At 42.1% G+C, this 20,944-nt stretch overlaps 1 long non-coding RNA gene across 1 annotated transcript; it reads right to left on the bottom strand.

Annotated features, from left to right (window-relative positions):
- Positions 1 to 8,201: 8,201 nt before the first annotated feature.
- Positions 8,202 to 13,331, bottom strand: LOC120540296. The gene is made up of 3 exons (XR_005635788.1): positions 13,200 to 13,331; positions 12,301 to 12,479; positions 8,202 to 8,262 (listed from the first exon to the last, which is right to left on the bottom strand). It is a non-coding gene; the product is annotated as an uncharacterized LOC120540296 (long non-coding RNA).
- Between the last annotated feature and the right edge of the window lie 7,613 nt (positions 13,332 to 20,944).

A 20,944-nucleotide genomic window follows, 5' to 3' on the forward strand; every position in this document is an offset into this window, starting at 1 on the left:
GGACAATTCCAGTTCAGCGTGAAGACGATTCTTCAGTTCGCACACTTCTCGATGGTCCGAGATTTTTCGGGCGATTTTCTATGTAATAAACTTAGTAAGATATAGCGTAATGAAAATTGCATAATTAGATCTGGACCACCCTATATAACTGCTATGTATTGAAATAAATGTAATAATGATTGGTAGTATTCCCAGGCATCAGGGGGCTCCACAGTGGGGTTGAGATATCATAGACAAGTGGTTACAGAAAACGTTATTAGTAAAAAGACTACTGTGCAGTTAACACAACTTCTGGCCTCGGTGTCTGTCATTGAATATCTGCCGTCATCAGCCTCAATTTACCTCACAATATCTATATACTGTAGATAGATATAAAGATATATATACACACACACAGACAGAGAGAGATCTATCTTCCAAAACCTGAAGTTCAGCCGGTTCCCGAATTGGCCGGCCGTTTCGCACTTTGGCCGCGAGGTGTGGCTAAAGTCCGAATTACTACAAATGACCAGCGTATATGCTACTTTAGCCGGCCATTTCGTGAAAAGGCGAGAACTCCATGGCCAAAATCCGACGCGCTGATGTAAGAGACTGCCTGCTCAAGGTGCGAAGATGCTTAAAAACTTTCAGATGTGACTTTTCCATTCTGTACGAGAAACTGCTCAAGGCGAAGCTTGTCCAGAAAGCGAACGCCACTTGAGACGGCCTTCCTCTCGCCCAAACACTAACCTTAAGGTCAATAAAATAGGTCCCTGCTGTTAAGTCATTATTTTAGGGCTAAAATGATAACAGAAGTATGAAACCTACTTATATACCTAATCTTAATTATTGTGAAACAACCAAGTGGCGTCCGCTTTTTGAACACGAGCCGCTAAGGCTACACTCGATGCAATTGTACTACTAAGTGCGCATCAAATCGCTGCTCAAGTCTTTTTTTTCCCCGACTTTGGCCGACCGGCCCGTGCTGTTTCGCTAACTGGCTGGCCAAATCCCGAAATCAGGAAAAAAAAAATGGACATCAGCTGGTCAAATTATAGCGACACTGGCCATTTCCCGCTTTGGCAGAGAGAGAGAGAGAGAGAGAGAGAGAGAGAGAGAGAGAGAGAGAGAGAGATGTACGTTATTTGGTTACCTACCTGAAACTTTTGCATGTGTCTCGCTTAATTTTAGTTTATATCTTCAAACTGTCAAGATTTACAGCCTTCTTATTACTACAATTACTGTGCGGAGGCAACAAAACCTGATAAAGCACATACATACATATACACACACACATATATATATATATATATATACACACACACACACACACACACACACACACACACATACATATATATATATATATATATATATATATATATATATATATATATATATATATGTGTGTGTGTGTGTGTGTATATATATATATATATATATATATATATATATATATATATATATATATATACACACACACACACACACACACACACACAAACACCTCACAGATGCTAGAGAAGGGCTGCAGGTTTTTGTTCCAAAGTTTTATTAGAGAGCAATTTTAATATTAGAATCAATTTCCCACTATTAATGATGCATGCTGTTTAATGCTGCGACTTGTTATTTCTCTCATTCTGACACATTGGATATTTACAAAAGTGTTGATTTTCTTACCCAAGCCCCCCAAACATCCTCCGGCCAGGGAAAGCAAGTTTTAATGGAGGCGACTCATGCCTCGTATCCAGTGCTGCCAGGATAAGCTTCAGCCCTCTGTGACTCAGAATTCAAGTAAGAGTGTTTGAGCATCTAAAGTAAAAATCAAGCTTTACCGTAAATAATGCAACCTACCATATAAGATTTAGACTATGGTGCCAAAGAAGCACACCAGTTGGCTCCTGAAGGCTTGTGGGTTTAGTACAGGAGTCTGAACCCCCCTACTGTGACATGTGAAGGCTCAAGACGGGTATGACAAGTCCAGTTTCTGGAGAGCCTCCTTCACTGCAGGGTTTTGTAAAAGAAAATTTTGTAAATCTAAACCATTTAGTTAAGTGAATGAATCGTGTTGTCTCATTTGATTAGTAGCTCTCGTTTCATGGAGGCACAATTCCTACCCTCACTGTGGCCCGGACTAAACGGATCTGAAAATTATATAAAATACTGCGGTGGGCTGGCGCCCTTCCCGGGGTTTGTTTCCTGCCTTGTGCTGGCTGAGATTGGCTCCAGCAGACCCCCCGTGACCCTGTAGTTAGGATATAGCGGGTTGGATAATGGATGGATGGATGTTATAATATATTCTTACTACTGGATATTTTCCTTTATGAAGTACAAAAAAATGTGCAAATTGCATGATGCATTTTACAGGCATTTGAATCTTTCAAAATATTTAACATACAAAAAAAAAAAAAAATTCTCACATCTACTTATTCCATGTAAAGGTTGTGGAGGAGAGGGCAGTACCAGTCTTTCAGGACTGGGTTCACCTGAAAGAGGTGCCAGTCCATTCACAGAGCCTACTTACATTTATACCCACATCATTAAAAATAAATAATGATCATAAACTAACATTAGTCAAACCGGCCCGATTCACTTTACAATCACGTTGGGCTCAAAGCCTGTGCTGCCAGCATTTAGCTCAGGGTTAGGCAGGAAGGGGTACCAGTCATTCATAAACATGCCAGTTAGGTCCTCGCCTAACATCTGCAGACATATGGAGAATATAAACTCCACAAAGACAACGACTAGGCATTTGATTCAAACCCAGACCACAGGATTCAGGAGGCAACACCACTAACTGCAGCACCACCCTAAAACAATTCATCTTAAATTTGGTAAAAGGTGAAATATATTCATGACATACAAGGAGCCTGCAAGAAGACACTACCAGTTAATGGTGGACGCAGATAAGATTTTAGTTATTCGCTTAAAACTGAAAAGAACTGGTCAGTTCAACAAATACAAACTGTAAGCCACCAATCCATCATCAGAGCTGGAGGACATTATTCCTAATGCCTTTGGGGTCCTTCTAATGGCCTCATTCTATTCACTGCTTGGGAGGCCAGGGCTCACCATGAGATCCTGTAGCTCCTGACGAGTGAAATGTTGTGCAAGGTAAGCCAATAATCCTGTGAGGAATGGAGTTGGCCATACGAAACCCTCATCAATGCGAACGGAAAGGACAAGCAGGGGCACAGGGTGCTTAACACACATTATTAGGGACTAAAATCACTGGCTTACAAGCACAATGGGGATGGAAACAGAAATCCTTCATCAGCTCGCCGTCTGATCCACAGCAAGTCACTCAACCTGCTCGGGCTGCCTGAAGAAGCTGGAACTCCAAATTTTGTTGTCAATGGTGTGGGAGAAACTAGTAAGTGGTCTCTAATGTACCAAAAGACAACAACTTTAAGTCATGCAGTTAAACCTGAAGTAGTAGCTTCAAGTTTGGGGTCTGTACATGACCAAGGATCACGGAGATGTATGGTGGGGGTGTACCAGATATTCATAGACTCCCATAATGAATCAGATGCGGCCTAGTGGCATTTTTCTTTTTTATTATTTTACGGTAGTGAGCCTCTTCACGGTCAGTGTGGAGTTTGCATATTTTTCTTTTGGTACTTCAATTTTTCCTCAACATCCCAAAGGCATCAGGGTTAGTTTAGCTGGTGACCCTAAGCTGACCAAACATGCGGGTATATGAATGAATGTTCCCAGATATGGACTGGCTTAGTTACTTACTTCCTACCTGGCGCCCGCAACTGAATGAATTATGTTCGAATATGATGGGTGGGAACTAGGTGCATGCCGTTGTAACTTTGCGTACACACACATTGTGATAGACTACCGGGGACCTTGCCCCACTGGGAGGCCTGGAGAAGCAGGGGACTGGGAGTGGAGCAATTCCTACCCCGGGACACAAGAGGGCAGCCTTCTGGGGATTGCATGGAAACCACAAAGCTGGGAAGCTCAACCCTGTGGGGACCCGTGGCCAAAACCAGGGGGCACCTGGATGCTTCAGAAGCCATGGTATGTAGCACTTCCACCACACCAGGTAGTGCTGCAGGAAGGGGAGCACATCCTGGTGCATTATAAAAGGGGCTGCCTCACTCCATTCAGGGAGCTTGCGAGTGGAGGAGTGAGGGCAGCAGAGAAGAAGAAAAAGAAAGAAAAAAGGACTTGGAGTTGTTTATGGTGCATTGTGCGGTGTGAGCTGTGAAATAAAAGCGTGCGCTTTGATCAGAGTGCATCTGGCTTCTGTATGTGTCAGGTTAAGTGCTGGTGTTGCGCCATCAACTGTCACAATATATACACACATTTTATATATTATAGGGAGGTCCAGATACAATTATGCAATTTTCATAACTTAAGTTTACTACATAGAAAATCACCCGAAAACTCCCAGACAATTGAAGTGTGCAAACTGACGACATGAAGAATTGTCTTCGTACCGAACTGGAATCGTCCCCACATACATCAAAGTCATCCAGATGAGCTGGAGCTGCATAATTAGATCTGGACAACCCTGTACATACAGTGCATCCGGAAAGATTTCACAGCGCATCACTTTATCCACATTTTGTTATGTTACAGCCTTCTTCCAAAATGGATTAAATTCATTTTTTTCTTCAGAATTCTACACACAACACCCCATAATGACAACATGAAAAAAGTTTACTTGAGATTTTTGCAAATTTATTAAAAATAAAAAAAACCTGAGAAATCACGTGTACCTAAGTAGTCACAGCCTTTGCTCAATACTTTGCCGATGCACCTTTGGCAGCAATTCCAGCCTCAAGTCTTTTTGAATATGATGCCACAAGCTTGGCACACCTATCCTTGGCCAGTTTCGCCCATTCCTCTTTGCAGCACCTCTCAAGCTCCATCAGGTTGGATGGGAAGCGTCGGTGCACAGCCATTTTAAGATCTCTCCAGAGATGTTCAATCAGATTCAAGTCTGGGCTCTGGCTGGGCCACTCAAGGACATTCACAGAGTTGTCCTGAAGCCACTCCTTTGATATCTTGGCTGTGTGCTTAGGGTCGTTGTCCTGCTGAAAGATGAACCGTCGCCCCAGTCTGAGGTCAAGAGCACTCTGGAGCAGGTTTTCATCCAGGATGTCTCCGTACATTGCTGCAGTCATCTTTCCCTTTATCCTGACTAGTCTCCCAGTTCCTGCCCCCCACAGCATGATGCTGCCACCACCATGCTTCACTGTAAGGATGGTATTGGCCTGGTGATGAGCGGTGCCTGGTTTCCTCCAAACGTGACGCCTGGCATTCACACTAAAGAGTTCAATCTTTGTCGCATCAGAGCAGAGAATTTTGTTTCTCATGGTCCGAGAGCCCTTCAGGTGCCTTTTGGCAAACTCCAGGTGGGCTGCCATGTGCCTTTAACTAAGGAGTGGCTTCCGTCTGGCCACTCTATCATACAGGCCTGATTGTTGAATTGCTGCAGAGATGGTCGTCCTTCTGGAAGGTTCTTCTCTCTCCACAGAGGACCTCTGGAGCTCTGACAGCGAGACCATCGGGTTCTTGGTCACCTCCCTGACTAAGGCCCTTCTCCACAGATCGCTCAGTTTAGATGGCCAGCCAGCTCTAGGAAGAGTCCTGGTGGTTTTGAACTTCTTCCACTTACGGATGATGGAGGCCACTGTGCTCAATGGGACCTTCAAAGCAGCAGAAATTTTTCTGTAACCTTCCCCAGATTTGTGCCTCGAGACAATCCTGTGTCGTAGGTCTACAGACAATTCCTTTGACTTCACGCTTGGTTTGTGCTCTGACATGAACTGTCAACTGTGGGACCTTCTATAGACAGGTGGGTGCCTTTCCAAATCAGGTCCAATCAACTGAATTTACCACAGGTGGACTCCAATTAAACATCTCAAGGATGATCAAGGGACACAGGATGCACCGGAGCTCAATTTGGAGCTTCATGGCAAAGGCTGTGAATGCTTATGTACATGGGATTTCTCAGTTTTTTTATTTTTAATAAATTTGCAAAAACCTCAAGTAAACATTTTTCATGTTGTCATTATGGGGAGTTGTGTGTAGAATTCTGAGGAAAAAAATGAATTTAATCCATTTTGGAATAAGGCTGTAACATAACAAAATGTGATGCACTGTACATACACTAAAAAAAAAAAAAATAGATAGATAGACAGATACACAGGGGATCCTCGGCTTACAACATCTCGACATACGACATTGAGTTAACACTCGCTCCCATAAAAACTAAAATAATTGAGATGCAAGTGTTTGGGCTTACGCTGTTGGCGTTGTACTTACAGACTACGTAGAACAGCGTCAGAATACGCAGTAATGCGACATATGAGTGAGGGACTTGGCGAGCTAGTTTGGTTGCGCACAGCGTAGGAAGTGTTCCTTTTGTGTGGCTTTGTTTGGTGACTTTGTGGCCCTTATCTCGGCTCCTAAACAAAAGTCAGAGTCTTCAGATAGCAGCGCTCCGAAGAAGAGGAAAGCCATCACGATGGAAGTGAAATTAGACATTGTAAAGAGATCAGAAGGAATAAAAAGGATTTTTTTTTTATACTCATTTTGTCATTTTTTGTTAGTACAGTATATTTATGTCCTTTTCCTTTGGCTTAGATGTGTTTTTATGTTCTAGTTTATGATTTTGCAAATGTGTTAGGATAGGTAAGTGACTTAGGCTAGGGTGTGTTTCGACACCAACATCCTAAAATTCGGATTACATCACCGTTGTAGGAATGTAATGGTGTCTTAACCCGAGGACCCCCTGTACATACATACACACACACACACACCTTAAGAACCTTGTCACTGTCTTTCCACAAACTAGACAAGCCTTTAAGCTATGAATTGCTCCATTTTTAAAATGGTTTGTCCAATTTACAGTTCAGTCACTGATGTTTTGCGGCTTCTCCACGAATGTCTGAAACCAGAATGAAGCGGACAGCCTGGTTCAGGGTAATATTTCTGGTACAAGAAAGAATTCTAAAGGCAGTACTTGTATCGTGGTTAAGCATTATAGATTTGACTGACCCGCCTAGTAGATATGGAGGAAAATGGAATGCCAACTATCGTCTGTTCTTTCTTCAACTCTTGCTCCATTGGATACCCGTCTCTTCCTGCTACTGTCAAATTCCCTTACACACTTGGCTACAGAACCAACCTTCAAAGACATCTCTTGTTTCAGTGCCCCGATGTTTCATTCTGCAGGAGTGTTGTGCAAAACAAAGCAAATTAAAACTAAGGCTAGAATTTAAAAAGTTTCCTCTCCCAGTCCAGACCGACCTGATGTTTGCTGGGATAGACATCAGCAACCCCGCTTTGGATAAACAGGTTTAGAGAACTGATGAAAGGAATAGTGCTTACAAGTTAAGAAATAAGCCAGTCACGGACCTCTCCACCACTATAACATCATTCAGGCTGGTATGATTTGTACAGACACAGCAAGACATTTCAAAGCTGGTTCTAGAAAACTCTTCTAAAAGAGAAAATGTACTGAAAATAAAACAGCAAATAGCTCCTGGGTATTGTGGGAGACCGTTATATAACCAATTTTGTTTAATAGATTGACCCCACAATCTGCCATCTGCCTTTCTTTGCAGGCTTTCAGTACCCGACTGCCATTAACTTCATCACAGTTTCTCAGCAGCAGATTGACTGGCACTGCCATCTCACAGCCTCAGGAGCTTATACATGCTCTCCTTACCCATGTCCATTTTTCTCCACGTTCCAAAGATATTCATGCAAGGATAATTGGAGACTTACTCAGGGTTTGTCTCTGTTTTGCACCTGGACTTAATTACCCGCAAATGGGGTAAATGGATGGAGACAATTTGACGTAATAAAAAGCAAAATTTAAATACTGCCCGTTTATCCTTCCGGTAAATGTTCAGGATTGTTCCATTATCCAAAAAAAATAAATAAAAATATCTGATTATTAAGGACCAGTAATGGCGTACTGCACGATAACGTGCAGTGAATACACTTGACTTGAACATTCCTAGTTTTCAGACTCTTTCTCTGTACGTTTAGCATTCATATACGCAGAGGTTGATGTGCTCTTCTTTCCTTCACCCTAGCGGCCCGCGGCTTCTCGTTTCGTCGGCATCTTTTCGCTTTAAAAGCGATTTAGTTTTTGTGTTGCAATTACTTGCTACGTTTTCTTTAAAATTTTCACTTAAGCTGGCACTTTAAATCATTCTTGCGGCAGACTGCAGACTTAAGATATGAAGAGGCTGGGAATGAGAACGACGCACATACGCATGCGCCGGATGGCCGCCCTGCCGCGAGTTGATTCTACAATAAAATAAAGTAATAAAAATCATCACCATGAAAGCGGACAGTAGACCTCACATAGTATAGGTGTACCAGGTCAATAGGTGAAACGGTTTATGAGCTAAAGGGGATTCAAAATCCTGGATAGACAAACGAACAGGCACGGTAGCGTCTTATATAAGAAGATTGGAGTTCTACACTTGCGAGTTAGAAAACAAGCCAAAATAACTTGTTTTCATTAACCCCTAATTATTCTTTAAGGGGGCAGAAGCCACGGAGACCAATCGTGGATGTGACTGTGACTTGAGGCCTTCAAACTCATAAAAGTTACACAGGTCAGCAGCTCAACCTCAGAACTTTAGGGAGTTATTAAAATGAGTGCAATTTAAGCAAAGCACTGGTTAACAGTTACTTCTGAATTAAACAAGTAGGGCAGGGGTCGCCAACTCCAGTCCTGGAGAGCTACTGTGGCTGCAGGTTTTCACCCTTTTATTAAATTAGTGACCAGATTTTGCTGCTAATTAACTTCTTTTGAACTCATTTAATGTACTTGTTCTTGAACACTCAGACCCCTTAATCGTTTGTTCCTTAATGAGCAGACAATGAGATACAAAATGTGCCAAAACAACTGGTATCCATCACACAATACCTGAAAATAAAGGTGAACATCTCAGGAATGTCGGTCTGCTCAGGTCCTCAAAACATTTTAGCAGAGCTCTTAGAAAAGAGAAAATGAACAATTTCAGAAATGTCTGCTATTACACAATGAGAACAGCAACCGGCCTGTGGAATTTACAAACGGGTTTAATTAATGACAAGAATCAGAGTCTAATGAAGCAACTGGTTGGAGTTTGAGGCCCTGACCGAGTTGGTCTTCTGTTGGCTCCCTCACTTCACATTCAATTGCTGTTTGGGTGCCATTTAAAAGGAAAGAAATGAAAATTCAGAGGAACAGATCTTTAAAAAAAGCAATTCAATTAAAAGGAATTCACAAGAAGTTAGTCTCTCTAGAACCAGACTTGGCGACCCCTGCACTAGGGACTATCCCGTCTAGGACGGTTTGTATCCGGGGTCCTCGACTCCAGTCCTGGAGAGCTACTGTGGCTGCAGGTTTTCATTCTAACTCTTTTAATTAGTGACCATATTTCGTTGGTAATTAATCTTTGCCTTAATTTTAATTGATGAGGGACTCGGGCCCCTTATTTATTTTTTCCTTAATTAGCAACCACACAATATTAAGACACAAAATGTACCAACACAAACAACCTGCGTCCATCACACAATAACTGAAAATAAAGAAAGATGAAGGCTTCAGTAATATCGATCTGATCAGGTCCAAAAACCATTTTGACAGCGCTCTTATAAAAGAAAATCAGTTCTGGAAATGTCTACCATGGCAGAATGAGCACCTTGGAATTAAATAACGGGTTTAATTAGCAACGAGAATTGGCTTCAATTAAGAAAATTAATGAAGTGAAGTTGATTGGAGTTTGAGGCCCCAACTTAGTTGCTCACCTGTTGGCTCACTTCACATCAAATTTATGTTTAGGTGCCGTTTAAGGAAAAAAAATAAATAAATAAATAAATAAATAAATTTAGTGGTCAGAGTCTCAAGAAAAGTCAATTAAAATAAAGGGGAATAGTTAATTAGCAGCAAAAACTGGTCACTAAAGAAGAGTTAGAACATGGGTGTCAAACTCCTGTCCTGGCGGGCCGCAGTGGCTGCAGGTATTCATTCTAACCCTTTTCTTAATGGGTGACCAGATTTTGCTGCTAACTCTTTGCCTTAATTTTAATTGATGCACAACTTATTTTTCCTTAATTAGCAACCAAACAATATTAAGACAAAAATGTACCAACAAAAGCAACCACCTATGTCCATTAGAAAATAACTGAAAATAAAGGTGAAGGCCTCAATAACGTTGATCTGCACAGGTCCACAAAACATTGACAGCCAGCGCTCTTAAAGAAAGTCAACAGTTTTGGAAATGTCTACCATGGCAGAATGAGCGCCTTGGAATTAAATAACGGGTTTAATTAGCAATGAGAATTGGCTTCAAATTAAGAAACTGAATGAAGTGATGTTGATTGGAGTTTGAGGCCTCATCTGTTGGCTCACTTCACATCAGATTTTATGTTTAGGTGCCATTTAAGGAAAAAAATTCAGTAGTCAGAGTCTCAAAAAAAGTTAAGATAAAGGGAAATAGTTAATTAGCAGCAAAAACTGGTCACTAAGTAAGGAGAGTTAGAACATGGGTGTCAAACTCCTGTCCTGGAGGGCCGCAGTGGCTGCAGGTTTTCATTCTAACCATCTTCTTCATTAGTGACCAGTTTTTGCTGCTAATTAACTTTTCTTTAGTTTTAATTAACTTGACTCAGATTCCTTAGTTAGCAGCCAAACAATAATGAGACACAAAACAAGTGACCAGCTCCCCTGTGTCCATCACACAATATCTGAAAATAAAGGTGAAGGTCTCAGCAAGGCTGATCTTTCAGGCCACCAAAACATTTTGACGGTGCTCTTAGAAAATAACAGAAAAATTGACAGTTTTGGAAATGCCTGCTGTGGCAGAATGAGAGCAACAAGCAGCCATGGAATTGAATACCGGGTTTAATTACCAGCAAGAATCAACTTCTCATTAAGAAACTGGTTGGAGTTTGAAGCCCCAATTTAGCTGATCTGTCGGCTCGTGTCACGTCTCATTTCTGTTTGACGAAAAGAATCAATTCAGAGGGCTGAATCCTTAAACACAGGACTATTAAAATGAAGGGCAAAGAAGTTAATGAGCAGTGAAAACTGATCACCGATTAGGAAAAGGGTCAGAATGAAAACCTGCAGCCACTGAAGCCCACCAGGACTGGAGTTGGAGACCCCTGGGTTGTATCTAGCAATTATTTGACCCGTAACACTCAAAGATAACACATTTTTGACCCTGGAACAAAATGCGCTTGTTCTGGCAGCAACAATGCCTAAAGTGCAAACGAGTAAAAACAGAAGTAGTGCAGGACAACCAGACCACTGCTTAATCAGAGCCAGAACTGTGCGAAGCTAAAAATCAGAGGACATCATATGGCGCTTTTCCACTGCATAGTACGGCACAGCACGGTTCAGTACAGCTCGCCTTGGCTCGGCTCAGTTCGGCTCGGTTTGCCTTTCGACTGCAGTTTATTACCGCTTTAGAGTGGGCGGGGTTATTCACGTGTCGTTATAGTTGCGTCGCCTCTACTGCTCGCTCTTCATTTTTTTTTAAACTTGTCCCTACACTGTTTGTGATGGTAGCCGTGTGCGCCCAAGAGCTTAGCGACCTCCTGAAAAACTTTTTCATTCCGCGTCGCCCCATCCAGCTCTCGCTGGATCCGCTCCTCGGCTACCAACGAGCGGGTCTGTTGTGTCTCGTGTCGCAAGTTCAGTGACGCAGTAATGACGATTTTCTCCGGCCAATCAGTGACCAGCAGAGTTTACATGTCACGTTTTGGTAACGGTTCGGCGCGCTTGGAACCTCGGCTGAGGTGGTACTAAAAAAAGGACCAGGTACTGTTCCCAGTGGAAAACCCCCCAAAAGTGAGCTGAACCGTGTCGTGCCATACTATGCAGTGGAAAAGCGCCTAAAATAAGTTCAATTTTTTAATCTGCTCTACATTTTTTGATATTTTGTAAAACTTCTGAAATGATAAATCTCATTGTTATGGGCCAAAGGTTTTGTAACTTTAATTCATGATCGGACACAAATTAATTGATAATGCCAGGCATCTACTATTCATTTCCCCCTAAACACCCAAGGGTCTCAGGATAGGCTCTGCCCCCGCCGATTATTCGGCAGGTTTATATTCTGATGGAAATATTAAATGCTTAATACAAATTTCTATTCTTGAAGTATAGGAAACACTCTGAAGCCACAAAACAGTTAATTACAGAAAACCAGAACTGTAAGATTAGGGTTCATCATCATGATCATCATCTCCTAGACGTTGTTGAAACACATCAATCACTGGCGCTACGTTACGGGGGACAATCACAACCCCAGACATTAACCGAGAAAGGGCAGAGCAGATTCTTACCTTAAGAGACTTGTGCTCCTTTAATATGTAAAGTATTAGTGATGGCCAGCATGATATTAATGGTGCGATGTGCTGGACCAGTACCATCACTTAAAGGAAGGCCCACCAAATTAAAAAGCTAATTAAAACGGCAGGCAGGCACGGCTACGGGCCACACTCGTAATCCTCTGGAAATCGTACTGAAGGAGAGAGAAGAAGAGAGAAGAAGAAAACACCGAGTGTCATTATTGACAAAACTGCACATGCGCTCCAGGACACCCCAACACTGAGGACTTACATCCCCACAAGTTATTCAATAGAAGTGGGTCAAGAAACACTGTGGGGACTCCTTTATACCAGCAGCAACCGTCCTGCACTGTAACTGCCATGTCAGAAATCGTCTTCCTTTTTAATTATTCTGGGGTGGTTTGTAAAAAGACAAAAATCACCTCAGTGGACAAATAAAACTTCAATTAACTGCACTTGGACTCTTAAAGATGATGGAGTCAACGTAGTTCTTCAGAGTGATGCCCTAGGACAGCGTTTCTCGACCTTTAAAGTATTTGCTACCCCCGTTTTCATAACAGTTTTAAATCGCGTCCCCCTAACGTTTTTTTTTATTTTTTTATTTTAGGAAAGGAGCCCACGAATACCAATTTGTTCTTTTTTAATTGATATCATAGATGCATATTTTATTATACCTACTTAACTTTTATCGACATTTATCTAGTATCAAAATGTATTTCAAGTTAATTTGTTTTAGTTTCAATAGATTTATTTTTCATATTTTTGATTCTTGTTTTTTTTTTTTTCCCCACAACTTCGCGCCCCCCCTAGGGGGGCCCACCATACAGTTTGAGAACCACAGCTATAGGAGAACCTTACAAACATTAAAGTGAAGATAATAAAAAAAGACTCACAACAAAACCAAGAAATAGCGATAATGCGGAATACAAGTTGTTATATCTATAGGCAATAATATTGTGCTAATAAAAAAAGGAAGAAGACGGAGACAGGTTCAAAGTGATAACCTTTAACAGGTCCTTTTACAAGATCGCTTCAGAGTACACGTTACACCACCTTATTACCATCATCATCATCTACTTCCTAACAGCTCCAAAATACCCATAATTCCTAATTACTACGGAATCCCCAAAAGTTCAGACTTTCAGTATTCTACACAAGTGATATCAAAACGTTCCATTCTTTTATTTTACCCAAACGTTTCCGATCTCCGCAGCGCAACCGAACAGTAAGTTCATCATATATAATCAGAACAGAACATCCGCGGCGGTAAAAACATGGAAAAAATAAGCACAAAGTAAAAGCTGAAACAAACATTATAACACGAACAGCATAAAATCAGCAGCACCCGACAACCTAGGAATAAACATGTGAACTGTACTTTAAAAGTAAAAGAAAAAAAATAAATTAAACGTGTATCTTACCGACTGAACGGCCGACCTCTTTACTCCTACTTGCTGGCCTAACGCCACCCCTTAATTGAGATCAATCCTAAATCTAATGAAGCTCCACCTGTCACATCAGGAAACGTTTCAAAGCTCAAAGAACCAATTTAATTTGCAAAGAACTCTCCCAAAGAGTGAAATAATTCATTGTCAAGCAATGGCTACGACCCAGTAGAGTGCCATTAAATGACCGGTATTAATTAAGAGTGTGTGATTTTGCTTTTGCATAATTAATTGCTTAGATCTTGTTATTGTAAAAAAAACAACTATGTTGTTGAAATGTCTGAGTTTTTATACAGAAGGGCTTCCGCGGATTATAAAGTAGATGCTTATATTTATAGTGTTTAGTTCAATTTAAAGACAGCTTCCGTTTCTTATGCAAAATCTTCTAAATTTTCTTCTCGGACGAGCTCTTTTTCTCCTTTTCATATTTTAACTAGTCTATTTCTTGTCTAAAAATGCGACCGCATGTGAATCGTTTATATATATTCATTTCACTTGATTATAAACTGATACTGTATATATATATTTTTTTAATAAAAACTGTTTTTCCTGCTTCAAAGTTTTGAAAACAGTATACTAATATAATGCCACAGGGGGGCGCAACTGCTACACAAATTGCGCTCTTCTAGTCTTCACTAAGGCCTCGCTTCTCCAGTGGCTGCTGCAGACGTGTTAACCACTAGATGTCACTGTTCTTACAGAGTATAGTAATATCGTAGACTAGCATCCCTTAAACTCACTTCCTTTCAAATAATCGAGAGCGTTATTTGTAACCACATCACTCTGTTTAGCCCCATATTTCTACAAACTAAGCAACGGCAAGTTCAGAGATATGGAAATTACCTTTAAATCTAGGCTCTCTTCGTGCAATTTGTAAATCTGTGGTGTGTGCATGATTTATTTATTTGTGTATTTATTTGATTATTTTACTGGTCGTCCAGTTTTTCCCTCGTCTCAAAGAACTTAGGCTGTATGAGTGCTTATTTTTATGGATGACTGGACCCTGCTACTAGACCAAAGCTGCCTGACGGACTCGGCTGGAAAATGTAATAACTGCTGTAGAGATGCCAGCTAATTTCATTACGGGATGGCTTCCAGCGAACTGCACCCAGTGCATCCCGATTGTGTTGCGCTGAACAGAATGTCATTAGAATGGATACTAGGGCTTCAGGGTGACATAACTTTTAGTGTTGCATCCTCGAGGATTCCCTTTTCTCGCGCTGAGTTTTCGGATTCTCTCTTTATTCGTGTCATGTGTCTGAACTGACGTGGATACGTGCGTGAGTGTGCTGCGCGACGGACTGCCATCCTTTCTAGAATTGGGAAATATGTCTGATGGAAAGGTGATGGATGCATACAACGCATCCTCTCCTCACTTACGTGGCGCTCCTTGTGGTTGATGATGCTGCCTGTCAGTTCACAGAAAAGCGCGTTAAAATGAATGGGTGGGTGAATACAGTCAATGATCTTGGAATGTAATCGTTAAATGCGTTGCCGTGTCTTTGGAATCAAATGGAAGTGTTTTTTTGTGTTACCATGCCTTTTCGAAAAGACAGGGTAATATCAACAACACTTAGATTTTATTATGAAGACACAGCAACGCATTTTCTAAAATGAATGAATTATTCTGACAGTGCGCTTCTTGAGACAGGAAGCACACTCGAGTCTGCGCTATAAAATGCGGAAGGGATTTCACCGGTTAATGAGTCCACATGGGGTGCAGGCGGGCGGGCGAGATCAGTAAATCACTTATAAGAGGTCAAAATGTAACTAGCAGTTCTCTGTAAACTAATCGATTGTCGGTAAACTAGTATACGGATTAGATAAAATAAAGTTCAGGTCGGAAAAGTTGGAAAACAGCATTTGAACCCCTGTAATCCGAAGTGTTCCCGATAACTATGTTTATTTGTAACAATACTATTCCTAAAATTGTATTATTTGCAACAATAATAAAGTACTGTCATCATCAGAGTCAGTCAGTCGTTTTCCAACCCGCTATATCCTAACACAGGGTCACGGGGGTCTGCTGGAGCCAATCCCCGGCAGCACAGGGCAGGAACGTCAGTGCACCTAACCTGCATGTATTTGGACTGTGGGAGGAAACCGGAGCAACTGGGGGAAACGGGGGGAGCATGCAAACTCCACGAACCCCGGTCTCCTTACTGCGAGGAAGCAGCGCTACTGCGCCACCGTGCTGCCCTATTATCATCAAAGTCCATCCATCCCTTATCCAACCCGTTATATCCTAATTACAGGGTCACGGGGGTCTGCTGGAGCCAATCCCAGCCAACACAAGGCGCAAGGCAGGAAACAAACCCCAGGCAGGGCGCCAGCCCACCGCAGTATCGTCAAAGTGCCAGTAGCAAATAAAATAAATAAAAAACAAACTTCAAAACTAAAGGAGAAATAAAGCTGATTTTGAGGAGGAACTTCGCTCCACATATGGGCCAGGGCCCCCCTCTAATACGCCACCATCTCCTTCCGTCGCTCTATCGACTGACAAACCGACGAAGGGCAGCGGCAGACGCGGGTCTGGGGGTCCGCTTTGCGTGCACTGCAGTCCCTTGACCGATGATGTCCTCCATTTGATAGGCTGGTGTATTGAGGAGAGTGAAGCCAGCAGAATATATTTATAGATTACCAAAAAGAAAACCGATTCTTGGCAGGTACTCTCGTATTAACTGACCTTGCCTGATATCTTTAGAAACAGCCAGTCGCATTCCTGCTTTTCCAGGTCTGCTTTTTCCAACTGACTTCCTATTGTTTAGGGTGAAACATTCAAAGGCGGTGATGAGAAGCTCGCCCGGGGCTAATGTGGTAAGAATGTGCGCTCCCCCGATTCTCGGTTAAAATGGTGGCTCTGAAGGACTCAGAGAGTTGCAGTAGACGTAGACTCGCATTACATTGCAAACTTTAGTACTGCGGTAGCGTATTAAACGGAATTAAAAGCCTAATTCCAACACTGTGCTACACTTCCATTTATCCAGTACAAATGCTTTGAATTTTAACATCTTGGCTGAAGAAGGGGCCTGAGTTGCCTCGAAAGCTGGCATATTGTAATCTTTTTAGTTAGCCAATGAAAGCGGTCATTTTGCTTGACTTTTTACTAAGAATTTTAAAGAAACCCAGCGAGGTTGTAGTTAATTCATTTATTTAGAACTGCCACTTCACATCTTCTTGGATCAAGTGTCCTGGTTCTTTAGTGGCACTTTACTGGGTTGCGTGGTCCCCATTGCTTGGCAAAGACACATTTCATTCTGGGAAGGGTCCTTTGCATATCAAGATGGTCCTTTGGGCTTTGAAACGGCTGCTAATATGTGGAGAAAATAGAAATCTTTAATGTATAGGAGGCTACCTAATAACAGATCAAGAACTTGTCATTGCATGCAGCAAGACTTCTTTAAAAGTCACAAGCCCAATCTGCTATTATCAATTTATGGTTATTTACTGAATCTGTGACTTGATATAAATAAATAAATAGAGGTTCTTTCCAATACCTTCACATTATTCCTTAATGGCATCACTCTGTGTGTGTGTGTGTGGAATGCATTCCTGGCCCCGGGTGGTCTGTGTGAAGTTTGCATGTTCTCCCTGGAGCAGCACCATTGAACATCCATCCATTATCCATCCATTTTCTAACCCGCTGAATCCGAATACAGGGTCACGGGGGTCTGCTGGAGCCAATCCCAGCCAACACAGGGCACAAGGCAGGAACCAATCCTGGGCAGGGTGCCAACCCACCGCAGGACACACCCACACACCAAGCACACACTATCCACCTAACCTGCATGTCTTTGGATTGTAGGAGGAAACTGGAGCGCCCGGAAACCCACGCAGACCCGGGGAGAACATGCAAACTCTACGCAGGGAGGACCCGGGAAGCGAATCCGGGTCTCCTAACTGCGAGGCAGCAGCGCTACCACTGCGCCACCGTGCCGCCCCATCCATTATCCAACCCGCTATATCCTAACTACAGGATCATGGGGTCCTGCTGGAGCCAATCTCATCCAACACAGGGTGCAAGGCAGGAAACAAACCCCGGGTAGGGTGCCAGCCCAATGCAGGGCACTGGGACAATTTAGAATCGCCAATCCACCTAACCGGCATGTCTTTGGACTGTGGGAGGAAAACCGGAGCGCCCGGAGGAAACCCACGCAGACCCAGGGAGAACATGCAAACTCCACGTAGGGAGGACCCGGAAAGCGAACCTGGGTCTCCTAACTGCGAGGCAGCAGCGCTACCACTGCGCCACACACTAGGGACAATTTAGAATTGGCAATGCACCTAACCTGCATGTCTTTGGACTGTGGGAGGAAACCGGAGCACCCAGAGGAAACCCACAGTTATTCCCTTTTTCCTGTTTGTCTCAATTTCCTCATGGGATTAATAAAGTTGATCTAATACATGTATAATTCTAGTTCTGTATGCAGCATTTCTGAGTTTTCTGGGTGTGTGCTCTCCCTGAAATGTGACCAGAGTCCCATCTGGTTGCATCTTTACACTTAACACTGCCATTATGGACTCAAGAGCCTAAGGAAATGCAAAAATGAGAAAATGGATGGATTCATTTGCATGAAAAGGTGCATTCATATGGCTGGCTTTAATAATTAAACCATAGCCTGTTTTTTTTTTCTTCTTCCCTGGGTCAGGCGTTTAAAAACGTTTTGTATAAACTGCTCCCCTCACAGAACTTGCTTAGACTCGATGCATCATTTCAGCTATGCTGTGTTCCTTGGCGCATTTCCCAAAAATCCGACTGGAATATAAAGAGCCCATTCACTAAATGGTTCCAGCAGTTGATGTTACTACTGTACAGTATTAAGAAAAGCCTTGCCTCTCAACAGAAAGGCCCGTAGAAGAAGCAGTAGGGGAGCAAACAGCAAATGGCCGGTGCAGAGGAGCAGCAGGTGGTCCCGCACCCAGAGTGCCCCGGCGGTGGCTGCTCACTTCATTCGAGCTCCGCTCCTGCTATAAAACGGACATCTTGTTGAATTGGGCCGCCTGCCTCACCTTTTAATGCCCTGCCTCAGAATTGATCAGAAGTGCCGGATGTCTTAATCTGTGAGACTCAGAGTGAGGCCTGCTGTTTCCACATTTGCCCTGTTATCATATTGAATGACGGACTTGCTTTTTTGTTTTTTTTTCTTTTATTAGCAGTCAATTAACAATGAAGTGCAAACAGTAAGCGAACCAAGAACTTACTATTTGTAGCGCTGTCATAAACTATCCATCCATTATCTAACCCGCTATATCCTAACTACAGGGTCACGGGGGGTCTTCTGGAACCAATCCCAGCCAACACAGGGTGCAAGGCAGGAAACAAAGCCCGGGCAGGGTGCCAGCCCACCACAAGATGGACACACGCAAACACACACACACACCAAGCACACACCAGGGACAATTTAAAATCGCCAATGCACCAAACCTGCATGTCTTTGGACTGTGGGAAGAAACCCACGCAGATATGGGGAGAACATGAACATGCAAGGCAGGAAACAAACCAAGGGCAGGGCGCCAGCCCACCGCAGTGTCATAAACTAGTTAGAGAAAAATGAAAAAAGCTGAGGACCAACAGGTGGTCTCATCCATGGAGCATTTTGTTGATTTTCTTGGAAATGGTGAAAATACATGTTTGTAGGAAATTGTAACTCAACTGAATAAAAGCAGGATTTAGCCGTCTTATTGAATGACATGCTCCATTAACTGTAAGCAGTGGCTTGTAATTGAAAAAAAAAAAACTTTGGAATGAAGGAACTTTAGGACAAAAGAAGCCTACACGTCTACTGGCCCAACAGACCACTCTAACTGTTTGATTAGCTTCCTCTCCCTAAACTCAGCCATGTTTTCAGAGGCAGAGAACCCTAGACCTCTTGTGAGGTAATGGTGGGCACTCTCGCCGTTTAGCAAATTCAAATCCTACTTCAGATTCGGCTGGTCCAAGTTCACCTTTGAGGGTTTAGTACAGAGAAATTCTTAGTTGTATACCTGAGCAACATGCCACATGGTGTCACACGGAATAACTGTCATTCTATTAAAAAAAAACAAAACAAAGAAACAAAACAAAAAAATTAGTCTGACATCTTCTTGAGGAAGCCATTTTGGTTTTCATTTTAAACCTAGAACTGCACTTTAGTAATTCCAGTATCTGGCAACTCAAGAAAATAGAATAATAGGTTTCAGCAGTGCTACTACAATGACAAAGGTTTCTCGAATGACCAACTGAGGGTGAGCTTAGGATGAGATGACCATTAGGACATTGAAGGAATTTGTAGTCATATGTGGATGATAAATGAAATGCCTGTCAATTCAAGCAGTAAGAGCAATTAGTAACACAAGCTATGTCCTGGCTTTCTGTCTAAGTCAGTTTAAGGGTAGTTCGGTAGAAAGAGAGGATCAATTTCTATGAAAAACGTGAAAATGCCCAGGTTTGTACATAGTGTAGATAGATAGATAGATAGATAGATAGATAGATAGATAGATAGATAGATAGATAGCTTTTAATTTTAGTATAGTAGGCAGGATTAGATAGATAGATAGATAGATAGATAGATAGATAGCTTTTAATTTTAGTATAGTAGGCAGGATAGATAGATAGGTAGATAGATAGATAGATAGATAGATAGATAGATATATTTAGCATAGTATTTTCTCTTTTATGCTTAGTACTGTCATGGAATGTAGTAGTTACAGAGCATACAAGATACAATAGGCATAATACATCTTTATAGTACCTTTCTAGTTGAAAGCAATCTATGATTATAATTATCTATCTATCTAATCCTGCCTACTATACTAAAATTAAAAGCTATCTATCTATCTATCTATCTATCTATCTATCTATCTATCTATCTATCTATCTAATCCTGCCTACTATACTAAAATTAAAAGCTATCTATCTATCTATCTATCTATCTATCTATCTATCACAACCCCCTAGTTCATTTAGTCTTGTCATGTCTTGACTACTGGAACTCTCTGCTGGCAAATATACTGGCATGTGTCATGGTATAACCTGCCAAGCTGTCACACTTTTCATTCATATCACTAAATTGGCTTCCTATAGTGACGTGTATTTAGTTCAAATCCTTGATGCCCACAGAGTAGTCAATGGATATATGGAGTCGCTATGCTCCTTTGCTCTATCTGGAGCACTCAGGTCTGCTAATGAACAATGTCTCGTGATGCCTCCCTTG

The sequence above is a fragment of the Polypterus senegalus genome, chromosome 12, assembly GCF_016835505.1.
Source record: "Polypterus senegalus isolate Bchr_013 chromosome 12, ASM1683550v1, whole genome shotgun sequence".
Taxonomy (NCBI): Eukaryota; Metazoa; Chordata; class Cladistia; order Polypteriformes; family Polypteridae; genus Polypterus; species Polypterus senegalus.